This window comes from Octopus sinensis, linkage group LG4 (assembly GCF_006345805.1).
Source record: "Octopus sinensis linkage group LG4, ASM634580v1, whole genome shotgun sequence".
Taxonomy (NCBI): Eukaryota; Metazoa; Mollusca; class Cephalopoda; order Octopoda; family Octopodidae; genus Octopus; species Octopus sinensis.
Window position 1 is genome coordinate 1,832,552 of NC_043000.1, and position 12,898 is coordinate 1,845,449.

Sequence of the window (12,898 nt, forward strand, 5' to 3'; positions counted from 1 at the left end):
TGTAGTTCCATTTACTCTGGTTCTCATAGCTGAGTCTGTTGAAGGTTTAGAGAAGAACTTCCAGATCTGGAAGCAAAACCGAGTAAACTCAGCAAAGAGGGAAGTCATAGGAAAGAGGACAGGCCCTGCTACCTTTTGGAAATTGTTGTGCTCAGTAGGTAGAAATTCCATGCGATGTACCTGGTGTAAACTTTGAATGCACAATAGCTGTTATGGGATCAGAGGCAGGTTGACTGTTAAGGTAAAACTTTGTATGTGGCAAGATACACAGGAGTTATTAGTACTCTCTCTCTCTTTACTTGTTTCAGTCATTTGACTGCGGCCATGCTGGAGCACTGCCTTTAGTCGAGCAAATCGACCCCAGGGCTTATTCTTTGTAAGCCTAGTACTTATTCTATCGGTCTCTTTTGCTGAACTGCTAAGTTACATAAACACACCAGCATCGGTTGTCAAGCAATGTTGAGGGGACAAACACATATATATAGATACATATATACAACGGGCTTCTATCAGTTTCCGTCTACCAAATCCACTGACAAGGCTTTGGTCGGCCTGAGGCTATAGTAGTATGAATACATTTGAAAAACATTTCTTCAAACACTTGGAAAACTCACTACAAGTTGTTGATAACTTTTGTTACGTCAGTGGCCTATTTAGAAGTTGAGGTGAGTATACTCAAAGTATAGTGACCACTGTAAGAACAGAGTGGAGGAAGTTTAACCCTTTAGTGTTTAAACTGGCCATATCTGGTCCAAATATTCTATATGTTTTATATTCAAACTGGCAATATCTAGCCTCTCACACCTAACCTACAATGTCATTCTAAATATAAACAATCACATCATTGAAACCTCAAAGCTATAAGATAATGCATGATTAATTCAAAACACGTGGGCATGGCTGTGTGGTTAGGGAGCTTGCTTCCTAGCAACATGGTTTCGGGTTCAGTCCCACTGCGTGGCACTTTGGGTAGGTGTCTTCCACTATAGCCTCGAGCCGACCAGAGCTTTGTGATTGAATTCGATAGGTGGAAGTTACTGCCGTGTGTGTACATGTGCGTGTAGGTGCTTGTGCCTCTCCGAAAAGAGAGGGAATTTGAGTGAAAAAGTATTACATTTAACAGAGTAATCTGAACACTAATGGGTTAAGAAGCTATTACCTTTGATGGTAGGACGTGGTTGCTCTCTCCTTGTATAATGCTTGTGTACAAAGTACAATAGTGTATGGTACTGAGAGTGAGATGTTAGCCTTGAATGCAGAGAATTTAAGATTAGATAGAAATAAAGCGCTGTGCTCGGCTGACAGTAATATTAGCATACAGTGAACAACAAACTACAAATGAGCTGAGAGAAAAACATAGGGTGTGAGAGGGATTAGATGTGTGCAAGAGAGAAAATATTCTGCTGTAATGAGTACGAGATGTATATGAAAGACAGCAGTAGATGCAACCTGTGTAAAAAGGTGACCTGGGATGAAGTGATGAAGATTGATCTCAAGATGCTGAGTTTTACAAAAAGTTGGTGACGTAGTGCTGAAGAAGACCTGACAGCAGATGCAGATATGGAAAGATGAATGCTAAAATGGTGATAGTGGTGAAGATTGGGACATGTATCTACATTTAGTCTGTTGCTCTATGTTTCTGTTAAATCACCATTTTCTCCCCTGTCCCTTGCTCTTTGATGACCCCCTTTTATCTGTTGCTCACCTTCTCTCATTCTATGCCATGCTATTCATGTAATGATAGTATTGGATCATCATCATCGTTTAACATCCGTTCTCCATGCTAGCATGGGTTGGACGGTTCGACCGGGGATCTGGGAAGCCAGAAAGCTGCACCAGGCTCCGGTCTTATCTGGCAAAGTTTCTACAGCTGGATGCCCTTCCTAACGCCAACCACTCCGTGAGTGTAGTGGGTGCTTTTTACGTGCCACCTGCACTGGAGCCAGGCGAGGCTGGCATCGGCCACGGTCGGATTGGTGCATTTTACGTGCCACATGCACAGAAGCCAGTCGAGGCGGCACTGGCTTCGGCCACGATTCGGATGGTGCTTTTTACGTGCCACCTGCACGGAAGCCAGTCGAGGCGGCACTGGCTTCGGGCACGATTCGGATGGTGCTTTTTACGTGCCACCGACACGGATCAATCCATATTTAATATCCCCACCTCTTCTCTCTTCCTCTTTCTTATTTCAATACCTGTGTAATGAAAGAGTGCATTGGATCAGTTAGTATTTGATATTCACCATCACCATCCTGTACTGCTAGCCATCTCTCCCTCACTTCCAGGTCGTTATTGATCTTCATATTACCATCACCCATTTCCTCATCTATCCAATCCCTTGATCCCTTACCAACAAACATGTAACTGCTATCACTGCCCCACTCCCTTTACACTGTGACATTACTGTTTCTTTTCCATTACTCCTTATAGCACCTTTTCTTATACACCAATGTTTGGAGTATTGAATCTTTCATTTGTATCATCATCATCATCATTGTTTAACGTCCGTTTTCCGCGCTAGCACGGGTTGGACGGAAAATTGTTGTACTTAGGGCTAAGCACTCTAGAGATAAGTGTACCCCTTAACGTAGTTCTCGGGGAGATTCGGCGTGACAAGGCTGGCTCCCGCTGAAGTACAGGTACAACAGAAACAGGAAGAGAAAGTTGTGGTGAAAGAGTACAGCAGGGTTCACCACCACCCCCTGCCAGAGCCTCGTGGAGCTTTTAGGTGTCTTCGCTCAATAAACACTCACAACGCCCGGTCTGGGAATCGAAACCGCGATCCTGCGACCGCGAGTCCGCTACCCTAACTACTGGGCCATTTGCACCTCCACTATAATGGAATCAAATTCACACTGTTGTTCTAGAGACCATATATGTAATGATTGCAGTTGTTTCTGATAGTTTAAGTTTCTAACTTGCTTTTATTTACTGCATGAAAGATTTCTACAATTTCTCCAGTTAACAGATCAGACTTGACTTAGTATATCAGGCCTTTGTGCCTGGTCTAGTTAGTTCAATCTACAGGTTATTTCCAGAAGGTTAACATCGCTGTAAGTGAAAGTATAGCACTGTGGTTTCCATTACTTCTAATTCTACTACCTTCCAGTCCTCTTGGCCAGGTTATTTCCAGAAGGTTAACATCGGTGTTAAGTTTCTGTAAGTGAAAATTTTTCTACCAGAATTGACAGACCACTGGATGTGTTTGGAGAAAGATTACTTTGCAAACAGCTGTAGCTACATTACTAACGCTTTTTTTTTTAATTTGTACAGTTTTCTGTCTGTAAGCGAGACCATGCCATTTTGTGACTTCTTATTTGCCAATTAGTATGTACTTTTTTAATGGCTTAGTCAGAAAAGGAAGGGCAATAATCATGACCCTTTTCAGGGCTGTTATTTCTAATAAGTCTGGTAATCTGGTAGGAGCTCTATTGTTGGCTCAACTTCTGCATATTTGTTGTGTTTTGCTCAAGAACACAACACATTACTGACTGATGTATAATTTGAAGCCTTACTATTATTTCCTATTTGACAGAGTGTTTTGAGTAGGGTTGGGAGAAAGAGTTGAAGGAAGTGTGGTAGGGGACAAGATTTTAAGATAATTAAATGCAATGAAACAAGGTGCAGCTTATAAGATCAGATCAAATACTACCATAGCGGTGGCAAAAGATAGGTCAGATTGAGTGCTTATCATGCGGGCCACAGCTCATCATTATTGGTTTAATTTCTGTGTTTCTATGTAGGCTTTGTTTAGATGGGTCTGCGGTACAGCGTATTAACTTTTGTCATAATCCTTTGTTAATTTCTATCTTGTGTCTTCCTCAGACACACATTGCCTCTATTTTCAGCACAATTGTATTTAGCATCCCTTTCTTGTCCATTTATATTACATGCCCACACCAATACATCATGCATCAGCTGATGTCTTTGGAGCCAGCTGTTCTCTCAGCCCTCACACATTGATAGTATATAAGAAGTAGGATGGTGTTGAGCACTGAATTATTATTTGAGGGTCAATCTATGTACATGTGTAGTGTGTAATATTCTGAAGAGAAACAGTAATATCTCTTACTCTTTTTACTCTTTTACTTGTTTCAGTCATTTGACTGCGGCCATGCTGGAGCACCTCCTTTAGTCAAGCAAATCGACCCCGGGACTTATTCTTTGTAAGCCCAGTACTTATTCTATCAGTCTCTTTTGCCGAACCACTAAGTGATGGGGACGTAAACACACCAGCATCAGTTGTCAAGCAATGCTAGGGGGACAAACACAGATACACAAACGTATACACACACGCATACATATATACATATATACGACAGGCTTCTTTCAGTTTCTGTCTACCAAATCCACTCACAAGGCATTGGTCGGCCCGGGGCTATAGCAGAAGACACTTGCCCAAGATGCCACGCAATGGGACTGAACCTGGAACCATGTAGTTGGTTAGCAAGCTACTTACCACACAGCCACTCCTACACCTATATATTTATTATAATGCAAAATATCTAGAGAGGGATGCAATAGTTATTTACTGCATAGTATGATCAAATGGTTAAGAAATTCATTTTGCAACCATGTGATCCAAGGCATCTTGAGCAAGCATCATTTTCTAAATACTTGGTCTAACTCATACATTGTAAGTAAAATGGGGGTGGATGGAAACTGTTTAGAAGCCTGTTGGATGGATTGTGGTTGTAATTCAAAAAGTACTAATTGTCATACTAATTGTGCCTGAGAATTACACTAACAGTAAATATGTCCAGAATGCTTGACCATTTGTACATTGATTCAGGAGCAAGTTATTCAGTTGACCAAACAATGGAACCCTCGTTGTTATAGTGACCAAATGTTCATGTCGCACATTAGCTCACTCTCTCCATCAAATCAACATTATCTGAACAGGTGATCGCAGAGCTATGTGAGATGAAGTGTTTTGCTCAAGAACACAACACACCACTTGGTCTAGGAATTGAAATCACAATCACTAGATTGTGAGTGCAACATCCTAACCACTAGGCCATGTGCCCTTACACACACACACACACACACACAATTACCTAATTGATTATTCAATTATCAGAAAGATTTCTTACTCATTAGCCAATTAACCCCTTACCCAACAATTATTTTGAAAATAAATGTATTTTTTCAGACATATTTTTTAATTGTTTTATTTGACTATGTTTTGAATGGTAATTTCGAGGTATATTTCAAACCTTATTTATTATGAATTTTAATTCAATAATATTGATTTTAAATTACCGCTTTGGGCAGAAACGAGTTAACCCGTTTTTTTTCATAAATCATATTACTTCTACAAAAAATCATGTTATTTTATTTGGTTATCGACATGGTGGGGTTATAATATAAAGGTATAAAAAAAAAACAACGTAAAAACAAAGTGAATACTTCTATTCATAAAAGGTGCCTTCCAACCCTTCGACTGTCTCCAGGTGACTAAATCATACTCGGTCTTCAATGCCTTACTCAAGCGAAAGGTGGCAGAAATCGTCACTGCCAGACGTATAAAGTGAGCGAATATACTCGCATATGTCAAAAAAGAGTTTATAATAGACAAAGGAACTCGTTTGCTGTCGATTTTGGCGAGTCTATCTTTTGACGAGTTAACTCGCCAGAGATAGAAAAAAAACGATTTCGGTCAAAACGCATATATTCGTTTCTGCCGGGTAAGGGGTTAAGAAATTAAATGTAATAAATCAGTTAAATTGTAAAGAAATGCTTAGAGCAGTTAACTATTAATAATGGGTCCACAACCACGTTAAAAGGTGACTGAGGATTAGAAATACCTAGACTGGCATGAAATAAGGGACAATCTGTTGCAGATCTTAAATAGCTGCACTCAGAACGGGCAGAAACATTAGCACGCCAGGTGAAATGCTTGGCAGTGTTTCATCTGTCTTTACATTCTGGGTTCAAATTCAGCTGAAGTCAATTTTGCCTTTCATCCTTTCGGGGTTGATAAATTAAGTACCAGTTGCATATTGGAGTTGATTATATCAACTGGCCCCCTCCCCAAAAATTTCGGGCTTTGTGCCTAGAGTAGAAAGTCTGGTTGATTGCATTTTCCTCGCTAAAAAGAACAAAAAGGTCATATCATTTGTTGTGCATGCAGTTAGTAGGAAGTGGATAGCTTTTATCAATGTCTTTTACTATCACAAATTACTCGACTGTGAAGGAGATTTGGAACCTGTTGTCTGTCAGAAACATTGGAGCACAACAGAAAGTTGTTGAAAAATTTGATCACATGACCCATGTAGCCAGTATATCTAGCAATTTATTTTAACTTGCCAACACTGCCACATTAATCTGCCATATTTTTGTTAGTTTGTAAATGGCTGGCTGAATGTTTATTATTCCATTGGTCCTGTTGTCCAATCATATCTTCTTACCTAGTCTTCCTCGTCAGCTGCCTGTGATCAAGAGACTCACATATTACAGTAATGTCGCATGCATAATATATGTCTTTTCCTATCTTAACTTCCTTTTTAGTTTATCTGCACTATCTAGACTATTAAAATTATTTTTCTTTCAGCATTTCAGCCCAGCTACATTCATTTCTCTAGTACATGTTACCGGTGTGGAGGCGCAATGGCCCAGTGGTTAGGGCAGCGGACTCGCGGTCGTAGGATCGCGGTTTCGATTCCCAGACCGGGCGTTGTGAGTGTTTCATCATCATCATCATCATCGTTTAGCGTCCGTTTTCCATGCTAAACGATGATGATGATGATGAAACACTCACAACGCCCGGTCTGGGAATCAAAACCGCGATCCTACGACCGCGAGTCCGCTGCCCTAGTTTATTGAGTGAAAACACCTAAAAGCTCCACGAGGCTCCGGCAGGGGATGGTGGTGATCCCTGCTGTACTCTTTCGCCACGACTTTCTCTCACTCTTACTTCCTGTTTCTGTTGTACCTGTATTTCAAAGGGCCGGCCTTGTCACTCTCTGTGTCACGCTGAATATCCCCGAGAACTACGTTAAGGGTACACGTGTCTGTGGAGTGCTCAGCCACTTACACGTTAATTTCATGAGCAGGCTGTTCCGTTGATTCGGATCAACCGGAACCCTCGTCTTCGGAACCGACGGAGTGCTTCCACCACATGTTACCGGTAGATGATGCAGGGCTCCTGTTTTACTTGCTGCTGGCCATAGACTCTGTATCAATAACCTGCTCATATTTTATAATAATGTCACAAATTGATTTACTGTTGTAGGGCAATTCCAAGTCGGTTCTGATCCAACAGAATTATAGAACACAGGTAGTCAGTCGAACACCTTTTTTTTATAGGTGTAGGCATGGCTGTGTGGGTGAGAACTTCATTTCCCAGCCACATGTGTGGCACCTTGGGCAAGTATCTTCTACTACAACCTCATACCAACCAAAGCCTTCTGAGTGGATTTGGTAGATGGAAACTGAAAGAAGCCTGTCGCGTATATGTGTGTGTGTCTTTGTGTCTGTTTGTCCCCCCCACTTCTTGACAACTGGTTCTGGTGTGTTCTTGTTCCTGTAACTTAGCAGTTCGGCGAAAGAGAGCAATAAAATAAGCACCAGGCTTTAAAAATAAATATTGGGGTCAATTCATTCAACTAAAGATACTCCAAGGCAGTACCCCAGCATGGCCACAGTCTAATGACTGAAACAAGTAAAAGGTAAAAGACATATATATATATATATATATATAACTAGCAGTGTCACCCGGCGTTGCTCGGATTTGTAAGGGAAATAACTATATAAGCATTTTTAGAGAGTTATAGCCAAAAAATAGCAAAAAAAATGCATTAAAAATGGAAAAAAAATTATGGTAAACTTTTTTTTTTTTTTAATCGTTGACTCATCGTAGACATTTTTAGAGAGTTACTTCCCTTATATAATAGCGAAAAAAATGCATTAAAATGGGGAAAAAATGATGATAAATTTTTTTTTAAATCGTAGACTCATCATAGACGCGCACTAATACCCAGAAGGGCTTGATATGAATCACGACTATAAGGTACCCGGTTTTGGTTAAACTGCACCGCAAAATGTGGGAGTAGTTAGGAATCTAAATCGTAGGAGACAGACACACAACCTTACTTTTATATATAAAGATTTATTTACACACTTCTGCCCATGTACCTAAGAATGATGCTGGATATCTCATTATGCAGTTGTTAATTGTATGAGGCACAGTGTCACAGTTAGTACATGTTTTATTCTCATTGTCTAAGATCATTTCCATATGCCTATTGTTCAAACCCTAATCAGCCTTGACTGAGTAGACCTCAGATCAACTGTATTTAACCCTTTAGCATTTAAACTGGCCATATCCGGCCAAAAGTATTCTGCCTGTTTTATGTTCAAACTGGTCAGATCTGGCTTCTCACACCAACCTTACAATATCGTTTTAAAAATTAACAGTTGCCCCATCAAAATCTCAAACCCACAAGATAATGCATGATTAGTTCAAAACAATGTAAATGAAGAAGCATTAATTTTGGCAGAATAATGCAAACACTAAAGGGTTAAACTGTGACCATCCCATAGTGGCCACTGCAAAGTGGGTTAAGTGGTTGACTCAGAACATGATAGTTGCCATTCTACTACACTTTCATGGTGTTCATCTCAGTATAGTGTTTAGGGCAGATGCTATTTGATGCTTTTATTGTTTTTTGTGTTCTTTTCTGCTTATCTGGACTGAATGAGGGGGTTAATGTTTTTAGGATTGTATTGCAGATGTATCTAAACTGAGGGGGTGGGATATTTTGAACTGTTAAGGATATGTCCAGTTGATGTACCACCAAGGTCTGTGAGAGTTGAAGTATACTACAATAGCAAACTGTGCCTCAGTTGTTTAGATAAGCATTTTTGTTTGTTTGTGTGTGTATGATGCTTGACTCCAGCTCATTCATAACCATTTCTAACAATACACAGCTTATGTGTTCCAATTAATTTTCAAAACAGCCAAGGATTTGAAGATGGATTTTATGATTTTTTTTTTTTTTTTTTTTTTTTCTTCATTATATTAAGATAGTGTTTGGATTACACTTTCACTAAAGGTTCTTGCACATGGAACTTTTATCTTCTGAAATATTGTGTTAGCATTGGCTGTTAAGGGCTGATTTAACCCTTTAGTGTTCAGATTATTCTCTCAAATGTGATGTTTATTTATTTATATTGTTTTGAATTAATCATGTACTATCTTGTAGTTTAGAGATTACAGTGATGTAATTTTTTTAGTTTTAGAATGACATGGTAGGGCTGAGGTAAGAGGTGAGCTCTGGTCACTTTCAATATAAAACAGGTTAAATACTCTGGCCGGATATGGCCGGTTTGAATGCTAAAGGGTTAAGATGCGATGTTAACATGGGGTTGTTAATATAATTCCAAGTTAATATGTTTGGCTAGGTTGGTAACAGTGGGACTAGGGGCAGCCTCTGGTAAATTCATATTGAAAGGGCTCCTACTAAGCATAACTACCAACCTTTGCAGTGAGTTGGCTATAGTGAGTATTACTCTGCTCTTAGTTTTCTTTACCTTCCAAACATTGTACTTGGGCTCCCTCTGCTAAATTTTAAGAGGTGGAAGTTAGTAGCAGGGACCAGGTTCAACTAAATTGAAATACAACCTAAAGTTGAGTCTCCTGGATTTTTGTTTGCTTGTTTTGCATGTAAAAAGCACCATCCGTTCGTGGCCGTTGCCAGCGCCGCCCTGACTGGCCTCGTGCCGGTGGCACGTAAAAAGTACCATCCGTTCGTGGCCGTTGCCAGCCTCGCCTGGAACCACCATCCGTTTATGGCCGTTGCCAGCACCGCCCCGACTGGCCCCGTGCCGGTGGCACGTAAAATGCACCATCTGTCCGTGGCCGTTTGCCAGCCTCGCCTGGCACCTGTGCGGATGGCAAGTAAAAAGCACCCATAACACTCACGGAGTGGTTGGCGTTAGGAAGGGCATCCAGCTGTAGAATCACTGCCAGATCAGACTGGGCCTGGTGCAGCCTCCTGGCTTCACAGACCCCAGTAGAACCGTCCAACCCATGCTAGCATGGAAAACGGACGCTAAACGATGATGATGATGATGTGTTGTTACTCAGATTCTCAATCAAAATCCTGGTGAAGAGGTTTCAATAGCTTAACATCAGTGTGGTTAGCTGCAGAAAATACATTTATGACCAATATCAATCATCTCTAGCAGTTACTGTGTAAGGGAATTGCATATTCCCGTAGAACAGATTATAACTACAGATTTGAGTTAACAGCCAGAAACACATCTATTATAAATAAGAATAATGTATTATCTATTTGACAGAAGATCAGTTTGTATGTATGGGGAAGTATTATTTGCTTGACAATACTGTATTTCAGACGTCTACAGATTATATAATGATGATGAATTAATAAAATATGTGGTCGATATGTACTGCTATCCACTATTTAGTGAATTAATGAACATCAGGGACCAATGTGATGTATTGCTGAAGAATAGTAGGGAACCAGCACAATATATCAATGTAGTACATTGTAGAATATTAGGGAGCAGTATAATATATATCACAGTATAACATTGAGAAGTCAGACAATATAACGTTGTTGTACATAAACGAAATTTAAACAAAATTTAGGGATCTTTACCTTTTGACCGACAGATTTAAAAAATAATTTTTCGTAACTAAACACTTTCAAACTTCGGCCACTGGTAGAATGTTTCATATAAAACATCTTTTACTTTTAGTGTTTTTGAGAAAAGCTTATATTTAGGAAGTTATTTCATGTTAAAGTTGTAGTATTTCAGTAATTTCAACCAATCAATGACACGTATTCAGCTGAATAAAATGACTGCCGTTGTTTGTCGACAACAACTATCGGTGGTGTATTTTTCGTTTGTCACTGTTATTTATGACATCGTTCGTGCATTTGTACTGGTTTTAGCTTTAAGGTTTTGGAGTTAGGGTTATGGTTTTAGGGTAAGGATTAGGGTTGTCAACAGTGACAAACGAAATATACACCACCAGAAGTTCTTGTTAACAAACAACAGCAGTCATTTTATTCAGCTGAATACACATCATTGATTGGTTGAAATTACCGAAATGCTACAACTTTAACGTGAAATAACTTCCTAACTATAAGCTTTTCTCAAAAACGCTAAGAGTAAAAGATGTTTTATATGACACATTCTACCAGTGGCCGAAGTTTGAAAGTGTTTAGTTACAAAAAATTATTTTTTAAATCTGTCAGTCAAAAGATAAAGATCCCACTATTAACCACTATGTTGCAGACATAGACCTACAACTGACTTAACCCTTTAGTATTTAAATTGGCCATATCAGGTCCTAATATTTTATCTGTTCTGTGCTTAAACTGGCTAGATCCAGCACACTTAACCTATAATGTCATTCTTAAAATTTACGATCATATAATCGAAATATCGAAGCTACAAGATAATAAATAATAAATTCAAAACAATTTGAATAATTAAGCATTACATCCAACAGAATAATCTGAAAGCTAAAGGGTTAATGCTCTACATCAGCAGCCAAACAATACATCGTTTCCTTCACATGCTAGTCCTTTGCAATAACACACGCTTCATTAAATCTGGGTTTTGTTTTCAGAAGCATAAAGCACTTCAATATTGAACACCTGCTCACTTCTGTACTGTGTATGAGTGTAATGGTTACGTGTCTTGGACAGATTAACCACCAAAGTGCATGCTGCTGGGTAACTAACCCTTTAGTTAGCAACACTGTGTAACTCTTTCTCTTCCTACAACATCTGTTATTGCTCAAGCTAATGGGGAAGCCAATATACAAGTCCTTCTACCACAGAACTCTGTGCTCTGCTTATATCTACTCCTCTTTCACACAATCACTGACTTGCAACAGCTTGAAATGAATATTGATTGCATTATCTCTCCTCTCCACCCAAGGTGAAGACAGTTGAAAAGGCTATAATTAACACTGTCCTTCCTTGTTGGAATAACTAATAAGGAAGAAATTTGAATCGTATACTCACATATATTGGGTGGTGGTAATGGTGCTACACACACACACACACACACATATCCTAGGCGTAGCAAAAAACTTCCGCACTAACACACTACAACCACTAACTCACAAAAATGCCTTTTCATCTTTTTTCCTCTTCTATCACTATTACAATGCTTTGTTTCTCTGAACTTGTTAGATTCATGCATATCTTTTCCCCACCTCAGCTCCATGCCTGCAAGCATTGTTCCACAAATGTTCTAACCAAATGCCAAATTGGAAGAGCCTCATAGATTATGGACATTAGCTCTTTGCTGCTAATAATGTTATTAAAAAGAAAGAAGAAAAAAGGCTTAGTTTTAGTAAATCGTAGAGTAGCTTTAACCCTTTCGTTACTGTATTTATTTTCAGATGCTCTGTGTTTCTTCCAATTACTTTAAATATAACAAAGAATAACTTAGTTATCATTCAGCTAGTTTTAGGAACATAAATTGTGACTAAGGTTTGGTGGAAGATTTTAATTCAGAACTTTTGAAAACCAGACATTTGTACTAAAGAGCCAGAGCCGGTTTCAGCCGGGTTGGTAACGAAAGGGTTAACCCTTAAGCATTTAAACCAGCCAGATCCAGCCTATCACACCTACCTTTCAATGCTTTTCTAAGAATATACAATCACATCATCAACATTTCGAAGCTACAGATTAATGCAAGATTAATTCATAACCGTCTGAATGGGAAAGCGTTACTTTTGACGGAATAATCTGAATGCTAAACGGTTAAATGAAGGACAGTGTCTAGAATTAGCATGCTGGTGGTGATGGTCAGTATTGGCAGGAATCTGATTGAAAACACAAGTGCCTGTTTTCTTGTGTGACAAACGATTTTATTAGAACATTTGTTTCTTTACTACCCACAAGGG

General features: G+C 39.3%; 1 protein-coding gene across 1 annotated transcript in view; it reads left to right on the forward strand.

Moving 5' to 3' along the window:
* Nucleotides 1-12,898, forward strand: part of LOC115210733 (inner nuclear membrane protein Man1) — a 65,651-nt gene that overhangs the window by 17,217 nt on the left and 35,536 nt on the right. The window lies entirely within an intron of this gene.